The sequence below is a fragment of the Lagenorhynchus albirostris genome, chromosome 12 (genome assembly GCF_949774975.1).
Source record: "Lagenorhynchus albirostris chromosome 12, mLagAlb1.1, whole genome shotgun sequence".
In the NCBI taxonomy this organism is placed as follows: domain Eukaryota; kingdom Metazoa; phylum Chordata; class Mammalia; order Artiodactyla; family Delphinidae; genus Lagenorhynchus; species Lagenorhynchus albirostris.
The window spans coordinates 19,988,458-20,008,173 of NC_083106.1; the positions used below are offsets into that span (position 1 = coordinate 19,988,458).

The 19,716-nt window shown below is 38.8% G+C and overlaps 1 protein-coding gene across 1 annotated transcript in view; it reads right to left on the reverse strand.

Moving 5' to 3' along the window:
* UTRN (utrophin) overlaps positions 1–19,716 on the reverse strand; it is a 499,864-nt gene that overhangs the window by 121,469 nt on the left and 358,679 nt on the right. The window lies entirely within an intron of this gene.

Consider the following 19,716-nt stretch of genomic DNA (forward strand, 5'->3'; position numbering starts at 1 on the left):
AGAATAGTTTGTCTTTAGTACTTCTGTGGTTTTAAGTAGGGTCAAACTTTCACCTCTGCTCCTATAAAATGTTTGGTGATTAAGACTTAATTGACTAGGGTTTAAAAACAACAAAACTCGTCTAGTGACTACTGCAAGGTAAGAGTAAATGAAGACTTTCTCATGTGCTATTTTAATACTGTAGCTAAATCAAAATTGCTCTTAATATTGTTACCTCTTAAATTATGTACATAAACACCTACTGGCTCTAATATTTTGCTTTTAATACAGTTCCTCGGCAATGCATTATGAAAACTCAACTTTTCATTTTCTAAAACATTACACTCTGATAGTATTTTAGAATCAACAAAGTCCTTCTGAACATAAGTACTTTTTTAACAGCATTTGATATATGTTGGGATGACAGGGTATTTGGAGGCTATATCTCATCTTCCACAGTAAATAAAAAGCAAAAATTTTTAATTTCTAGAAATATCAGAATAATCTTACATAAAAAAACTGAAACTGAACAACAGAAAAACACTGGTAATGAAGTTGAAAGAGACCATCACAGGTGGGGAGGGATGAGAAGAGCAGGCAAGGAGTAGAGAGAAATGGCATGACAGTGACTGTGTCCTGCACACCTGAGACTTAACAAATACTGGGTGCTGTAAAGTCACCGAAGAGCTGGACAAGACGGTGGTGATGGGGGCTGTCAGACATATATTTTTGTTTGTTTATAGTATCATTGTCAGGTCTCTGATAGTCATTAAAAAACAAGTCTGGGGACTTCCCCAGCGGTCCACTGATTGGAACTCAGAGTGTCCACTGCAGGGGTCACGGGTTCAAACCCTGGCCAGGGAACTAAGATCCTGCATGCCATGTGGCATGGCCACAAAAAAAGTCTGAGTCTGAGAGAAAGCCCCACAGGTCTGGAGAACCTATTTTCCTTCCTGACCACACTGAACCCCAGCGCTTCATAAAACAATCCTCTCTGCACAGCGTGTTGGCGGGGGAATGTCTCCTAAACTCCTTGGAGACGCTGAGGTAGGGAAGTAGAGGAGGCAAGTGTGGGCAGGTGGGAACTACGCAGAGGAAGTAAAAATATGGGGCTCGAGCTCTAATGCCAACTCACCACCCAAATATCCCAGAGGACAGCATACATTTAATATCTGTTCATACTCTACTTTGCAAATTTAATTTTGTTATTCAATTTGTTCTATTTCAATTATATTTAATTGCATGTCAGAAATGGGTTTAACTTTCAACAGCACTACACATATAATCATTTCACTGTCCTTTACCTCTCAATTAGATATAAAAGAAAATCAGCATTTCCTAACCACCTGGTGAACATTAATGATAAGATAATTAGACTCCAACAGAGTTGTTTTGTACACAGAGCTATAAAGTGTCATTCAGATTTAGGTTCTAATATCACATGACTTATATTTGGGCGGTCTTAAATGAGTATAACATGATCTAATTGGAATTTTTTCTATTTTAGTGACTTTATATTTTCATTCAAAACAATTCTGTTCTCAGGCAATAACAAGTATTGGCAAGGATGTGAAGAAGTTGGAACCTTCATACACCGTTGTTGGAATGCTTAAAATGGTGCATCCACTTTGAAAAACAACTTGGAAATGCCTAAAACTGTTAAACATAGTTATCATATTACCCAGCAATACCCCTCTTAGGTATATACCTAAGAGAACTAACAGCATATGTTCACATAAAAACTTGTACATGAATGTTCATAGCAATATTATTCATAACAGCCAAAATGTGGACACAACCCAAACACATCCATCAGCTGGTCAATGGGGACTTCCCTGGTGGTCCAGTGGTTAAGACTCCACGCTTCCATTGCTGGGGGCATGGGTTCCATCCCTGATCAGGGAACTAAGATCCCGCATGCCACACGGTGCGGCCAAAAAAAAAAAAGTCACCATCAACTGGTGAATGGATAAACATAATGTTGTATATCCACACAATGGGATCTTACTCAGCAACAAAAATGAATGAAATAGTGATACATGTTACAACATGGTTGAATCTCAAAAACAGTATGCTAAGTGAAAGAAGCCACACACAAAAACCCACTACTATGAAATGTCCAAATAGGTGAGTGTCTAGAGACAGAAAGTAGATTGGTGACTGCTCAGGGATGGGAGGTTGAGGGAAGAATGGGTACGTGCTCATGGGTCAGGCTTCTCTGGGGGGTGATGAAAATGTTCCAAAACTATCATAGATAGTGATGACGGTGGTACAACTCTGAATATACTAAAAGCCACTGGACTGATCACTTTAATAGAGTGAATTTCATGTTATGTGAGTAATATCTCAATAAAGTTATTAAAATAAAATAATTCTGCTCTTTTTCCCAAAAATGTCCTCTAGGCACTCTTTATTTACTAACCTCTAGGCACTCTTTATTTACTAACCTCTATCCCCCCTCATCTGCAAGGTAAAAGCTCATCTTGTATATTTAGTATGTTCCCACCTCAGTGTTCCCAGAGCACATCCTATTTCTTTAACACAGCTCATCCTAATATATTTTGAGACCATGCCTCTGTCCCCTCCATTATACTGTCAGTTCTTCCAGGGGAGGCTCACCTCTTAATCATTCAAAATTCTCAGTGCCTGTCTAGACATATACAGAAAGTACTCAATAAACGCTTGAGGAACAGTGAATAAAAGAAGACGTGCTTTCAGAATTAAATACTATTTATGATTTTAAATTATAACCAAGCAAAATATACCAAAGTCCCCCAAATCTGATTATCCTAAAATGGAATAATTATTGGATTCCAGTTAGCTCTGGATTATTTGAACTAGTTTGAAAATTATTGGTAAATAATTTTTGATGCAAAGTTAATTTTCTCCTATCATCTAATTCAGCTAGTAAGTACTAAGTATTTCAGTTTGCTGTGGGTCATTATTTTATTAATAGCAAATATCCTTTTCTCTCCCTAAACAAGGAACTGATCTCACTGAAAGGGGTGATACTTCATCTTCCCTCGTTTTTCCATATCCTAATTCATGAGGTAACTGCACAGGGCATAGTTTCAAAATGAATGCAGTCATTAGATTGAAGGTGGTAACTGTTATTACTATTGTGTCAAATCCATCTAAAACATATTGGCTTAAAACAATGACAATTTATTTTCCATGATTCTGTGGCCTGGCAATTTGACCAGCTCTTCTGCCACTGCCATGGGGGATTACTCCTAAGGCTGTAATCATCTGTGACTTGAATGGGAATAGAAGTCCAAGATGGTCTCACTCACATGTCTGGAAATTACTGCTGGCTATTAGCTAGAGCACCTCGGTTTCCCTCTATATGGTCTCAAATTGTCCAATAGGCTGGACTGGGCTTCTTCAACATGATGATTGGTGTTCTCAGAGGGCAGAGTGAAAACTGCAAGATCTTTTAAGGCATTAGCTCTACAACAGCTCTGTCCAAAAAAAAAAACTTTCTAAGGATGGAAATGTTCTACAACTGTGCAGGTCAATATGGCAACACTAGTTGTGTGTGACTATTTGGTATGTACCTGAAATATGACTGGTACAACTAAGGAACTGAATTTTAAATTTTATCTAATTGTAACTGATTAAGTAGAAATGGTCACATGTGGCAAGGGTTCCCGTATTAGACAGCACAGCTCTAGAATCTGCACATCACTTCCATCACATTCCATCACTTGAAGCAAGTCATAAGGCCAGCACAGATTCAAGCGAATGGAAAAACATAGTTCATCTCTTGATGAAGGGAACCACAATGTCCCTTTGCATGGAGTTTTGGACATAGAGAGCAAGTTTCATTATTTTAGCAATCGGCCACACAGGATACGTGGGAAAGAGAGGGTTGGGTGGGTAATATTGCCCCATGGACTTAGTAATATTTTAGATAAGTTCTCATGAAGTATCTCAAAACAGTGCTCTTTGAAGAAAGATCTGAAGGAAGTGAGGGAGCCAGCCATAAGAGGGAGGATGGCAACAGAGCACGTCCAGGCAAAGGGAGCTACAATTGCAAAGGTCCTGACGGAAGTGTTTGCCAGGCTTAGCAGGCTGGCACTGTCAGAGCTGAATGAGTGGATGACAAGGGTAACTACTTCTGTAAAAATATTTTATATCATGAAAGTCAGAGGGGAAAAAACGCTTTATGGTTGTTAGGAGAGGTATCTGGTAACCACATACTTCTTCATACAGCAGATATCTGGCTATCTTGCTGACTCAAGTTTGGCCATCAACCTAAAAGTTCTCCGTGTGGCAACCTGTCACAAAGCTTATGCACTTTCTATTCTACTACATAGGTGGAAAGATCCTAATGCCCCTCCCAGACAAACACACATAAATGAAGCTTGGGCCTAAAAGACCCACGATCAGCTGTAACAAGAAACAGATACAGAATAATTTCAAAAAATAAAATTGAAAATTGTATTTTAAAAGTTGCGTGCTCTAAGGTGTTTAATATAAAGGGACAGAGACTCAGCTACCTCTAGAGTCAAGAATAATAAATGGAGGGAACAATGACTGTCCCATGGCCATAATATTCGACTTCCCTGCCATCCCAAGGTGGCATGAGAGTGTATAATAGAATTTTCCAACAAACGTTTCCACCAAAATGAGAATTTCAAAACTCATATTAAATTCATACAGTCTATAAAGAAATAGGCCAGGCACAAGAGAAGACAGCAATCAATAAGCCTATGATTCGAACTCTTAAGGAACTTATAAAGAGAGAGAATGGTGCTAGTGAGAACGTGGTGCCACCCGTCTTTGAGAGCCGCATAAATAGGGCACTGAGGAAACACACAGAGGAGGGAGGGAGGTGGAGGGGACAGCAAGCAACCCTCTCAAAAATGTGTAAAGTGTGTTTTGAAAAAGAACTTGGAATCAGATTAAAGGTAATTAGGGGAAGAGCAATTCAAGAAAACAGAATAACAGGTAAGGTAATTTAGTCCCTCATTGTTTTCCCTATTAGGTAGCTTCTGCATGCTCTTTTTTTTTTTTGGCGGTACGTGGGCCTCTCACTGTTGTGGCCTCTCCCGTTGCGGAGCACAGGCTCCGGACGCGCAGGCTCAGCGGCCATGGCTCACGGGCCCAGCCGCTCTGCGGCATGTGGGATCCTCCCGGACCGGGGCACGAACCCATGTCCCCCGCATCGGCAGGTGGACTCTGAACCACTGCGCCACCAGGGAAGCCCTGCATGCTCATTTAAATGAAATGAAGCCCCGAAATGTCAGACTGATGAAGACCTGATGTGCATATCAGAATTTAACTAGTAAAATCACAGAGTTCTCATTCTCAATCGTTTCTAGGAACCCAACAAGCCCTTCAGCAGAGCCCGCCTTCCCTCCACTTCTCTTCAGTGGCTCCTGATTTCCCATGAGTGCCAGGCAGCAGAGTAAACTGCTTCTTAGTCAACTTCAAATGCCTAAAGGGAGATTCTCAGTGATCCTCCTGAGGTCGGGGAACATTTCTCCCCACCCGCTATTAGTTCATGGGAAAGCAGGGGATTAAGGGATGAGGCGGTATAAAGAAGTGACCGGCATGGCTTAAGTAAGAAAGTCTTACAAGTCAATCAGCTCCCCTTCATTTGCATCATGAACGTGACATCGCTCACTGTGACGGCTGAATTGCTGCCAAGGAGACAGCAGGACTACTGGCTGCTCCTCGCAGCACTGACATGGAGACGCACAGGATCCTGCAAGCCCCTTAGCATGAACACAGGGTCTGAGAGAACCTGGAGGGAGCGGGGGAATCCCTGCCGTCCCCTCTGTCCTCAGCTGGCAACCTGTCACACTGGACTGAGGTGGGGGAGAAGAACGACCAACACGTGGGTGTGCACTAAATCCCGGTGTCATCCCCTCTTCTTTAAATCACAACTGTCCCCCCTCCTCTCTTTAATCTAAAGCCCTTATCCGCATTGTCTGTACATCAAGTGGCAAAGGTCAGTGGGATGCACTTTTCTTTAAACTTTCTAGATCATATTAAAATTATATGATCTTTTTGTTAAATTAGATCTTTTTGCTCTTCTGCTAAAAACCCTCCAATGGCTTCCTGCTGCACTTAGAAAAAATTCTCAACTTCCTACCAAGATCCAGAGCTTCCCTACTCTCTGAACCTCAACTACTAACACACCCTAATTTCCAGTCTCAAAGTCTTTATTTCTTTTCCTAGAATATGTCAAGCTTTTCCTGCCTCGTGGCCTTTGCAATCCAGAAAGCTTTTGCTTCACATCTCCAAAGACTGGCTCCTTCTCATTATTTAGTCTCCGCATTCGGTATGTCTGTTGGGTGAATGAATAAAGAAATGAGTAAACTGACATGAAAGAAAATGTGGGATTCAAGGAAGGGAAACTCCTGGGAAATGGGAGTAGCACATACAAAGTTGGTCTGCAGAAATAAAAAGCAGAGCAGTGGGGGAGGAAAGCAGTCATCTCCTTAGAGCTCTTCACAGAAAAAGTTATTTCTCAAGACATAATATCTGTGGGCTTTCTTAGCAATCTCACTGATCCTCACTGGTCAAAGTCAAAGAGATCCACAAGGGTCACCCTTCCTGACCCTTTAGGGACCCAGCTCTAATACCAAACTCACCATCAGTATAAGCATCGCCAGCCCAGCAGAGCCAGCCCACTTTCTTCTTTGCCACTACAGCGCTTGGCATCCACTTTGCTGGAGCGTTCACCATGCATTTCTGTCCTGACTTCTTTGCAGACCTGACTTCTACACCAGAATGTTCTGAAGGTTCACATCTATGTCCCAGAGGACAGAGTAGAAACTCAATGAATTTGTGTATGAAAGAATCAGGAGGCATTTTTAAAAAGTGTTTTGTGGTGTAGTAAAACCAGATAGAGATTTGCAGCCAACAGCCTTGTGTCAACAGTCCAGTGCACACCATCTAGGCACACCTTTACCCACCACAAGCCCTTGAATTTGTCCCGTAACTTCTCTGCAGGTTAATAACAAAATCATTCTACTAACTTCACAGGTGAGATACTGAATGCGAACATACCTTGAAACTATTCAGTGCTGTAGAATAACTAGTTACTACAAAAATGATGCTAATCAAAAGTCTTACCATCAGTCTCAGCTCTTCTCCGAGACCGAGTTTCTTTCCTCGGACTTTATTCACTGTTATTTGTGGGGGGAAGTTCTAGCTGTTTTATCTACAGCTTTGGATGAACAAAACCAGTACCCAAACCTCCATTAGCAGGAACAATTGAATTTAACTTTTCTAAGGGGTAAATTATTTAATTATGAGCAAAGCAGAATTATGCAGTCTTCCAAGATTAAGTCAAAATGTTTGGTAAGCATAAAACTGTGTTGTAAGACTATTAAGTCACTTCAGATTCTTAGAAGGCAAACAAATAAATGTAGTGTCTTTTCGTGAACCACTTTGTTCCAGAATAAAACGTCAATGTAAACCTCTGTGGTGGCAAAAATGGTTAGCCAGATTACATCACTCACAGTAATTTGGTATAAATATCAAATTTCTTCAACTGATCAGTCCAACAAACGGACTTTTTTCCAATCCTTCTAGGCACAACTAAATCAAACACAGCCACCCATTTTCCCTCTTTCTTCTTTTTGGGAGAGAACTTAAACTGGGCATCCTAAAACTGTTTTCTAAACTCCCATGCTGACATGGAATACTGGCATTTTAATGCTAACAATACAAGGTCCACAGGAAAAAGGGACAAAAATGAGAAATCGTAAGCAAGGTTGCAGTGAAACTTTACTTTCATGCGTTGGTGGAAGCAGAAAACTGGTTCAATCATTTGGGAAAGTAAGTTGGCAATATACCAAGAATCATTACTATGTTCATATTGTGTGAAACAAGAATTTTGCCTTTGGGATTATGTCCTAAGAAAGTGATCCAAAAAGAGCTACAAACACAAAAGTTTTCATTATAACATTACTTATGATTAAAAAAAGGAAAGCAACTTAAACATCTAACACCTGGAAAATATTTAGGTTCACTACAATACAGTTACACTAGGGATCATTAAATAACCTTGCAAAATTATTGTGAAAATGACTGCATAGCAACATGAAGAAATAGATATGACATGTATCTAAGTAGAAAAGACAGGAAAAAAACTATGTACCCTATTAAAACTGTGTGAAAGGTGAATATGCAAAAAGAAAATAACCCAAAATGAAAATGGATGTTTTAGAGTGGTAAAATTATGGCTAATATTTTGCTCTTTATTTTATAAAATCTGTAATAAATTATGTTCACAATTAAAAATTATGCTTTTAAGAAAAGAATGCCAAATGGAATCAAGTTCATTTATAATTGAACAAGTTACTACTTTTAAAGAACAGCATTATTAAGAATTACAAATGTGTTTTAGAAGCATGCTTTTTATAACAATCATAAAACTCTTGCATTATGTTTTACTTCAATGACCTCTCTGAAGTTAGATTTATTTATAAATGTAATACATGACAACGTAGTTACTAAATGAGAGGCTCCATATGTTTAAGTCACTCCCTAGGTTTGTTAGGGATCTTAACTCATCTAGCTTTTAAGGTGTCAAATTTAGACACAAGAGGGAATCTCAAACACTGGGAGAATCTGGTGATACTCAGCACAAGAGGGTAAAATAATAAGCTATATTTTAAAACCTACCTCAACAATAAAAAATATGCCAATTCTTTTCCCGCATAAAAAAATCCTTCCAACTCTAGTTTTGAATAATTTAGGCAGTATTAAGACAGGAAAAAGGTAACCTCTTGGGTAACCTCTTGGGTAACCTCTTACCTGACTACAATATTAAGGCATAAAGTATAATGGTGTTGATAAATTTTCTTACAACTTCAAGTACGTTATTTCTAGCTCTTGGGGAAAGATTGTTGCTTACATTTCTGCCAGCTATTATCTTTATTAAAGATTCAGCTATTTAAAAGTAGAAATATTTTCAAAATGTAATATGTTTTCGTACAAATAAAAAAGGATTATAGAGAGACAAAGAGGAAAAAGGAACATTCATACGAAAGGACCTGTTATTTCTGGGTATATTTCATTCACTCAATGTTCAACAAATATTAACTGAGCATCTAGAATGCCAGAAGTAGACAAAGATACGATAGAAAATAATTATCTTAGATGATGATAAATGCTATGGAAGAAAGAGAACAGCAGAAGAAAATAAGAGAGCTTAGGAGTACTGGGATGGGAATTACAATTCAAGTAGAGAAGTCTAGGTAGGCTTCACTAGGAAGGTATCACAGAGCAAACATTTGAAAGCAATGGATAGTCATTCTTGTGGATACCAGGGAAAGAGCATTCCAGGCATAGAAGACAGCATGGTACTGTGACTGAAGGCACAGTGTGGCTGAAACCAGCATATAAGAGAGAAAATAGTAAGAATAAGATGAGCAAGGTGTCAGTGGGAGGTAGGTCACATGATGTAGGTTTTGCAGACCCTTGTGAGAACTGTAACCTCTATTCTGAATTACACAGGAAGTCAGTACAAGCTTCTGATTTATCTGAATAGGAACACTCTGGCTGTTGTGCCGAGAATAACAGAGATGTAATTGTAGCTCTGAACATCTGGTAAGAGGTAGACAGATTCAAATTCTATGTTCTGAATGTAGAACCAACAAGATTTCCTAACAGACTGAATACGCGAGAAAGACAAGAGTGAAGGTGATTATCTTTTACCCAGCAATCAGAATAGGATTCTATCAGTTGAAATGAGAGAGACTGGGGAGAACAAGTTTGAGGGGCAGGTTCAGGAATTTAGTTCAGACGTATACTAAGCTGGAGATTCCCAGGTGGAGATGGTATGTAAACATATAAATTTGGGAGTGATTGACATTTAGATGACATGTAAAACTCATCAGGAGGTCAGATGAGTTCAGGAAGGAATAAGTACAATATAGAGAATTTGGCATGGCCTGACCCCTGAGGCATCCCAATTTCAGGAGGCTGAGGAAAGAAGGAGGAACTAACAAAGGAAACCGAGAAGGAGCTACCAGTGAGGTGAGAAGAAAATTGGGATGGAGCAGTATCCCAGAAGTCAGGTAAAAAGACAGAGCAGGAGTACACTTAGTGAGTCAACAGGAAAGGGAGGACAAATAATGGTCACAACTCAGCCAACATCAACAAACAGAGACATGACAAGTTACAATGAGGGACATATAACTCAGAGTGGGGACTCAGGACAGCTTACTTACTTGAGGAGAAAAGAGATGCTTGCAGTAAGTTTTAAGAGGCTTTTGCTATTGTAAAAGTGTTGCTTTATGTATGTCAAAACATATATTAATGTTTTTCTCTTTGATGCAAGCAGCTCTGGCTATATAATTTGCAGAATGCTGTGCAAAGTGAAATTGCAGGGCCCCTTGTCCAAATATTACTAAGAATTTCAAGATGGCGGCAGTAGAGCATTAAATCAAGTGCAGGGCCCTTCAAAGAACAGAACCTTGTGTGATCGTGACTGCATGGGACGCACACCCATTATGTAAGGCATCTGAACTGTAACAAATAGGTATTGCTGGTACGGCAGGATTTCTTAGCTTCTGGTTTCAAAAAGGCACTTATCTGATTATTGGAGAATGCAAGCAGAAAAAAAAATGATACAAACATAAGGGGAATATGTCAGAATGTAATTTACTTTTTTTCCCAACTTGCCTGTAAGGCTAAATCAGCATATACAGATCTGAAGTCATTACAGTATGACAGCAAAAAAGGGCAGCAGAGTCGTTAAATTTGATAGCACTAATAAAGCTACATGTAAAAAGGGAAAGAAAACAGGCTTACTTTTCATTGGTATGCAGACAAAATTTTTTAAATCTCCATAGTGTTTTAAAAGTTTTGGTTAATGCCCCTGAATGAACATTTAATATATAAATTCATTTTGGTTCCACCCCATTGACATAAAAAATGATGCCTGAATCAGAATACTAAGTATGAATGCTAAAACTAAGATAGGAATCCTCTAGCTTCTCACAGTAATAAAATGGTATTCTTCCCTACACTTTAAAAAATATGTGCACACACAAATGTATTCCTTCATCTAGCAAATATATTCAGTGTTTACTATCATCAGGCACTGTATTAGCTCCTGAACTTGTATTTTCTTTCTCTTTCAGCCTTGTTCTACATATAAACAAAGAGGGAGGGAAGAAACATCTCTTGCTCTACTGCATACTCCAAGTCACGCCATGGCTAATTTGGAGTATTTTCCCTCCAGGAGTTTTTGCGGTACACGGGCCTCTCACTGTTGTGGCCTCTCCCGTTGCGGAGCACAGGCTCCGGAGGCGAAGGCTCAGCGGCCATGGCTCACGGGCCCAGCCGCTCCGCGGCATGTGGGATCCTCCCGGACCGGGGCACGAAGCCGTGTTCCCTGCATCGGCAGGCGGGCTCTCAACCACTGCGCCACCAGGGAAGCCCCCTCCAGGAGTTTTGATAACACTCTTTAGTCAATTCTTATTCCAAGGTCTCTTCCCAGCTAGAAGGCTACATACTTGCACTATGGAGCTTTTCTAACCTTCCCAAGTACAAACAATCATGATTTATCTGTGTCTCCCTGGCTGTGTGTTCATACTCACATTACAGTGCTTTTGATATCTACTTTAGTCACTTGTTTTCGAGCCTGTCTCTGCCATTAGATGGTGAAATCTGTGACAACAAAAACAATCTTAGGAACTGATGTATGCTCAGCCCCTAGGAAAGTATGTAGCAAACATCAGGTGCAACTCAAAAGTTTCCTGAATGAATAAATGAACTGTTAGATAAATGAAACTGTCTCTGGGCTAAATATGTCCAGAGGCAGTTCATTAGCAAGGGGCTGTATTGCTTGGTTTTACAGACCTCTACTTGCCTATATCTGTTGTCTACTCTTTAATTTCACCACTAGGGACCAACAATTATTAGGATGCCTTGCCTCTCCCTCTAAACTCGGATATTCTATGACCCTTTGGGGTGAGGTTCCAGTTACCCACATCAGGCTTGGGAGACAAATGCAGTTAACTGAATGAGGTGTGGCAGGTAGGTGCAGGCTCACATAGAGAACTGCTGCTTCAGGTCTTCACACAGACTTTGCTAACAGACCTTAGGGGGCTCTGCTTTTAGTAAGAAGGCAGTCAACATAGGTGGCAGAGGCTGAAGGGGAACTTGGGAAATAATTTAATCAATTTTAGAAGAAGGCCAATTTTTCATTAGGTAATTTCATAACACAGCAAGACACTGAAATTTCAGGTTTGCAGACAGAGTGTCAGATTACTTTAGTAGGGAGAAAACACACACACACACACACACACACACACACACACACACACACACACAGAAACTAAATTTAATGGTGGAGTGTTGCTGTTTTAAAGACAATGTTATTCTAATGAGTAAGCTTGCAAATGTATCTTGGCAATTCAGTTTAAGGCCCAAATGTCCTGATTCTTATATAATGAGGTTTGAATATAGGAATTAAATTGGGTTTAATTTAAAGCAAAGGACAGAATAGCCCTGAAGGAATGGAAAAGCCCCTAAGATATTGTACCTGAATCATACACTTTCAATTATTCTTGATGATTTCCTTTTCTAAAGTCAAACATGTATTATACAGCAGAAAGGGTGTTAGAGCTCTGATAACTGCTCCTACCTAAGTTAATAGGTACATTGTTATGAAAATGAAGTGCAAATTGAATAGCAAAAACTGAATCTGCAATTTTATCCAATGTACAAGTATCTGACAAGTAAATTCATAACATTACAAATGAACGCTACATGCATTATAGGTGCTTTCTAAGTAATCGTTGATTGAATGATAATCTCACACTTTTGAAAGTGAAGCTACATATAAGTGACCTCACTTTCCAAAACACTTTTTAAATGATACTACAAATTTAAGTCATTAAGTGGGAAAATTCAACTATCAATTTATTCTAGAAGTCATTAGAAATATTATATATTTTAAAGTAGTAATTTATTTTGACATTTGACGGGATGAAATTTGTACCTATGTGAGAAAAAAAATATGATTGTGTTGTTTACCAGATACCTAAAAAGTTTGGAAGGTGATTCCTGTTTAATTTAACAGGTTGACCCTAGATTGTAATGGGGGGGCTAGTTTTGCTGGACAGTAAATAGCAGACATTAATATGGTTTTGTTTAATTAAAACAACCCATATAGCCTAGACAGTTTTAAACAAAACAAAAATGATCAAAACTTCAAGACAAATTCTCAGCAATTATGTGAGATGAGATTAGCCACCATTTACTGAGTATTTACTGTGGACCAGGTCTCACGCCAAACAACCATCAAGGCACTTTGACTTATGATTATGATTATGTTTTAACAAGTCTGCCTATGTGATGGGTTGTTAAAACATTGAACAAAGTATTCATTATGGTTGTTGCTGAAAATCTATTAATGTTCTGAGTCACTGGTTTAAACATCCAAGAAAATAGAGGTATTTAATTAAGGGTCCAAAACATATTGATGTTTCATAATATCAGTTCCTGGAACATTTACATAACAGAAGGGAAAGATGCCAATCCGTGAGTCACCCACTTCACTGTATGAGGTGGATTTTTGAGCTGAGCCTTTGCTGTGGGGCTTTCTGCGTGCTCATTGCCTAGGACTGCTACATTTTTCAAGAAGCATCAACCCTACTAACTACTTAGCTTTTCTGATTTGTTTCTGGTCTATGGAATGTTTGTTGTATTTTGGAGCCCAATTTTGCCATGCTTGATTTTCTGTTTTTTACATTTTATTTATAATTCTTAGGTGTTTGAGCAGATGAGGTGCTTTGAAGTATGACCTTACAGTACCTCTGACCTTGAAGTCTCAGAGCCATCACCTAAACATTTAAATATATAATATTCCTTCTAGATACAGTCACAAGCATAGAGCGTTTAGGTATAGGAATGACTAAAATACGTCACTGGAGTGGAGGCTGTGCCTTATTGCCCTCTGTATATTCAGCATCAATGCAACATATACGTCATTCCATGAATAGTGGGGGTGGACGGATGGATGGATGATGAAGTGACTTGCACTGCCATTATCAAAGAAAGGTTGTGAAAAGTGTCATTAAATCACTGATGTACATATAAAGGACTAGAGTATAGAAATATATGTGGGACTCAGAAAACTTTGAGAATATATGAGTTCCCATAAACCAACCCCTTTGTATCTGAGGTGACTGAACACCGATATCTGAGATACCAGAGTCTCTTAACCATCTGCAGATGGTGCAAGCAGACTGGATCCAGGGTAAAGAGATGCAAATGTAAGATAATATATACTATTTGTGTTCTTTTACTTATAAACACTCAAATATTGCCTTTCAAGGTAATTAGATTCATGGTTAAACATATATAATTTGCCTATTAGCCATTAATAAGTTAACTAAAGGCAGTGCATGCAGAAGTGTCTCATGGGTTTGGCCTTTCCATGATAAGCTGTTTTCTTTTATTAAGAACAAGAAATAAATCACCTTCCAGTCTCTAGGCTCATATCTTATCCCATATAAATTCTCAAAAATATTGTTGCTTCAATGGCTTCATCCAATTATTCGAGGAGTCTAAGTTTTTTTAAGGCACCAATAGGCTAACACAACAAGTGTATGTTATGATGTCAAAACTTATAGTGCCCAAACATAGTGAATCTAAGGAAAAATACAAAATGCAGACACAGAGCAACTAAAATTTAAAATATACTATAAAATAAGTCCTAGTTTAAAGAATAACCCCAAATAGCTATTGCTTATTGAACACTTACTATTTGTACTCTGCTAAGTGGTTTATACATAGTGATGGTCAGAAACAGGATAGCAGAGATTGGAGAATATGCCCCAACACCTAGTTTATAGGGCTAGTGTGTGGAGGCGGGGTGGGAATTGAAATCAGATCTACCTAAGCCCATGTGCTAGGTTCAATCACTCTGTACAGACAAGGCCAACATAAGGTGCCTAGAATAGAGAATAATACACCACTATCCAAGTGAGAAGAGCCAAAGAAAAGTTTTCAGTCAACTTGAAAACAAACACTGCTGAGGATATGCGTTAAGTAGTCAGATATCTACTTATAATTATTTTCTTCATATGACTCCTTGACAACAGATTTTGATATCACTGGAAGCGACTTTTGAGTCGCCTAACAGTTTTCCAGCATGTAGTAACCCCACATCCACCTAAGGTTCTGAGACATAGACTTGTTTTTTAGTTTGTATATAACAACATCACTGAAAATTTTAATGTAAAACTTAAGTGTTAATTAAGTGTAACATCAGCACAGGTGGTTTTCAGATGTATCTGGCAGATGTGTATTTGTCTTGTCCATAGCAGAAGAACATATGGTATCTCTTTCTAAATTGATCTTTACAAGACTTGTATACAACGATATTCAAGACTTGCATTTATGTGATCATATCTCCTGGAATAATTAACAAATCAGAGTTAAACTTCTTTGCCTCGTATTTAAAAAGAAATCCATCTAGTAATCTCAAGATATTCTAATTGAGCTTGGAGAGATTATGTCAAATTAATTCAACTTCCTTAAATAGTAGTGTGTGGTTCAAAATAAAGTAAGTCAGATAGCCACCTGTAAAATGAGAGAATGAGTTTGAAATCAAATACAAGGTCCCCTCTTTCTATGGGAAAATTTTAGAGAACAAAATATCTTGCCTAATATCAGTATCAAACCACTTAAGGGTTGATTTTGATTGTTCTAACTACGTATATACTTTGAAGTCGTAAGGCAAGCGTTCTTTGAAGTTAAAAAGATTTTTTAAAATTTATGACAGAGACTTAAATACCAAGAAGTCAGAAAAAAATTACAAAGTTTGTAATAAAAGAAAAAATGAAAAGAAAAAGACTAAATGCTACATTTAATGCTAAACATATCTGTGAAAAAATTAGTTTAAAATTATTTTATGTTCTGTTTAAAGCTACAACATAATGTTATAATTGAAGAGAATTCTACAATCCCTTAAGGAAAAAAGATTGGTAATAAATGTGCACACGAACTGAAAACATGCCTGAATTATAACCAAGGGACCAAAGTAGGGGATTAGAGAAATGGGTGGTTAGGCAGACAACCAGAGATTTGGGACAGCAATGTGCAGTTCACAGCTCAGCCACAAACCTTGTTGGCAATGACTCCTCATAGCACAGAGAAGACATAGGAACTGTAAGTTTGAGAGCTACAAACATAGGATCTCCCTGACTGGAAGCTCCATGCGGACAGGGACTGTGTCTGTTTTCTGTACCTGTGTCCTTCTGGTGTCTTAGAAACTGCCAGACACTAAGTAAATGATAAGTATTTGCTGGAAGTGAAGGAAGGAGGAAGGAAAACTCAGATATCATTAAATCATATGCCTCTCATTTGCTTCCACTGTAAATAAGGGGATTGGACTGAATTATTTCTTGGGTTCCTTTCAATCCTAATAATTGACAATTCTAAGTTGTACACACACACAGACACACATAAGATTTTCCCTGATAAAAAAAATCAGAAGACCAGGGGAAAAGATATCTCTAAGGACATGGGAAAGAAAAATCTTGCCTGAAACATAGAGCTACCACATGTACACCCAAATGGATTTTGATTTTAAGAAAAGATTGAGGATAAATTAGAGAATTAGGTTAGAACATAAGCAAGGTTGAGGTTCCACTACAGTTAGACTATACAACGCCTATAGCTGGCAAAGTTCAGTAAGAAAGCTAAACTACTACAGGTAGGTGTCACATCTTTAAATATTACCCTGATTGTACTAACTATAGTGATTTGCCCTCCTTGTAATAATTTATAGCAATTAGAAACATTACTTTTGGCAGTTGGGAAAGAAGGTTACTTATGATAGAATGTGACTGTATTTGGAGATAGGGTTTTTCAAGAGGTAATCAAGTTAAAAGGAGGACATTCATTAGGGTGGGCCCTAATCCGATATGACTGGGGTCCTAATAAAAAGAGGGTATTTTGAGCAGTTTTAAGACTTCACCATGTGAAGACTCAGGGAGAAGACGGCCATCTACAAGCCAAGGAGAGGGCCCTTATAGGAAACCAGCTCTGCTTACATCTTGATTTCAAACTTCTAGCCTCCAGAATTATGAGAAAATAAATTTCTGTTGTTTGAACCACCTGTTTATGAGCTTTATTATGGTGGCCTTAGGAAACTAACACACGTCTCCACAAACTTCCTCTGAACACTATTCCATAATTTATATCTCCTAGCATCTTAGCCTGCTTAGTTCTCAGAGTTAAATATGAAGCTTTTGACAAACGTTAATAATATATAATATTAAGAACACTTATAGTTCTGGATCATTGATAAATTGGAAGGCAGACTATGATAAAATATGTTCTAGAATCTAGAATCAACACAAACCTCTACAAAGGACTATTTCCAGTGAGGATATAACAGTGAGTGAGAACACATACTCAGAAAATCTGGGCTATTCATATAAATCACCTAATACATAACTCAGAAAGTTAAAGAAGTACAGACTGTTAAATGGAAACTCTTGACTTACTGATAAGAAAAATCCCTCAGCGGTAGTCTGGATCATGCACAATGTGCTAAATGATAGCTATTGTGATAAAGAAGTAACCTGAGAAAGTCTAGAACGAGGCGCCAAGAAATCTAGAAAGCAGGGATAATCTATATCCAACTTACACTACTCCCCTCCTCCATCCCCAACCAACGGGATTTTGAGTAGTTTTAAGACTCAAAGGATTAATGGAATATGAAAACATCATCTTTATATTAGAATTCTAAACTATATCACCATTACCCTTCCTTCTTTCATCATCATTTTGACATCTGGCTCTCTCTCATGGTCCTGGTGATTTTATTATCCACACAGACAATCCTTCCACTACCCAGCCTCTCAGCTCCTCAACCTGCTCTCCTCTAAGACCTTATTCTCCACCCAACTCGCACAGCTCATTTTAGCAAAAAGACACTGGATGTTGTCATAAACCATAAATGCACCCCTCCAAAAATTCGACTTTAGCGTCCCTTCTCTGACCACCACCTGTTTTCTTTATAGAACGTGCTCCCAGTTTCCCAATTTGAACAATTCTTCAGCCCCCCCGAAGCGCTGACTTTGAACACTGCTTTACTGCCCCTCACATCTCCCATATACTCACATCTCCCCTTAGCCAGCCTCAATTCCATGAGCACCCATTATACAACTCCCTTGTATTTCTGTAACTCCCTGGCCCCTCTCTTACTCCATCACATTTGCTTGTTCCAGTTCAGCTCTCCAATTAATTCCTCACCTTCACTGGAGCAACTAAACATGGATGAAGAAAAACATTCACACTGGCTGTTCTCACCTTAAGTTCATGAGCACTGACTCCAGGTCGGCCTGTTATGCTGCCCTGCGGTCTTGGAATATTTCCTAGTTTATTGATGCACCCACTTTTACACTACATTTTCTACCTCCCCTCTCCTCAGATGTCCACATCTTCTTCCCTCTTCTTATATTCAGATGTTGACCTTTCATCTTATTTCACTGAGAAAACAGAGACAATAGAAAGAGAACATCTATATGTTCCCACACCCACATGTACCAATCTACCTTCATCTGTACCCATATATTCCACATTTCTTCCTGTTAGACTGGATGAGCTCTTCTACCTAATATAAATGGTTCCACTTGTGCACTAGATCCCACCCTATCACTGTTCCTATGTGGTACCCTCCCTCCTGCGTCACTGATTTTTCCTGCTTTACAGGATCACTCCCATCGTTGTAGAAACATGCTGAATTATTCTCCATCTTTACAAAACCATTACTTGACCTCACGTTCTCCCTCCAGCTACTGTTTCATTTCTTTGTTTCCTTTGTTGTAAAAATCCTTGAAAGGGCTCTCTATACTTCTTCTGCTCATATTCTTTCTTGAATCTACACCAGTCAGGTTTCCAACTTCACCACACCATTGAAATGACTCTTGTCAAGGTCAACAAGACTGTCTACAGATGGTCACTTTTCTGTTCTCATCTTATTCTGCCTCTCAGCAATCTTTGATCCCCGTGATTACACCCTCCTTTATGAAACACTTTCTGCCTCTGGTGTCCTAGACTCTGTTCTCTCTTGACTCTTCTACCCTCTGGCTCTGCCTTCTCAGTCTCCTCATCTTCCCAACCTTTAAAGGCAGGGTGTCTCAGGGCTCATGTCTTGGAATTCTTGACTCCCTGGATCATCTCATCCATTTCCACGGCTAATATATATGCCGATAATTTTGATTTGTTGACTTTTCCCTCAATATCAGACTTGTATATCTAACTGCCTAATAAGCATCTTAAGCTTAAAATGTCAAAAAACAAACTCTTAAATTTCCTCCCCAGACTGCTCATCCAGCAGTCTCCCACATCTCTCTGAATGATACTTCCATTCTTCCATTTGCTTTGTCCAAAAATCTTTGACTCCTGACACTACATCTCTTCTCTTTTTCTCCCAGCCCATGCATCTAATCCATAAGCAAATCCTGTTGTTATTTCCAAATATATTCAGGAACCAGTTACTTCTTACTGTCTCCACCGGGATATCCTTGTCCAAGTCATTGCCATCCCCCACTTGGATTACTGAAATACGTTCCTGAACTCCTGAACTTCAGGTCTCTATTTGAAAATCACCCCACTCACGGCACTTTCCTAAGCTTCTCCACATAAAATAACACTTCTGCTGCCTATACTATCCCCTCCTGCTCTCTTTCCTTGACCTTGCTTTACTTTTTTCATGGCACTTACTACCATGGGATATATTAT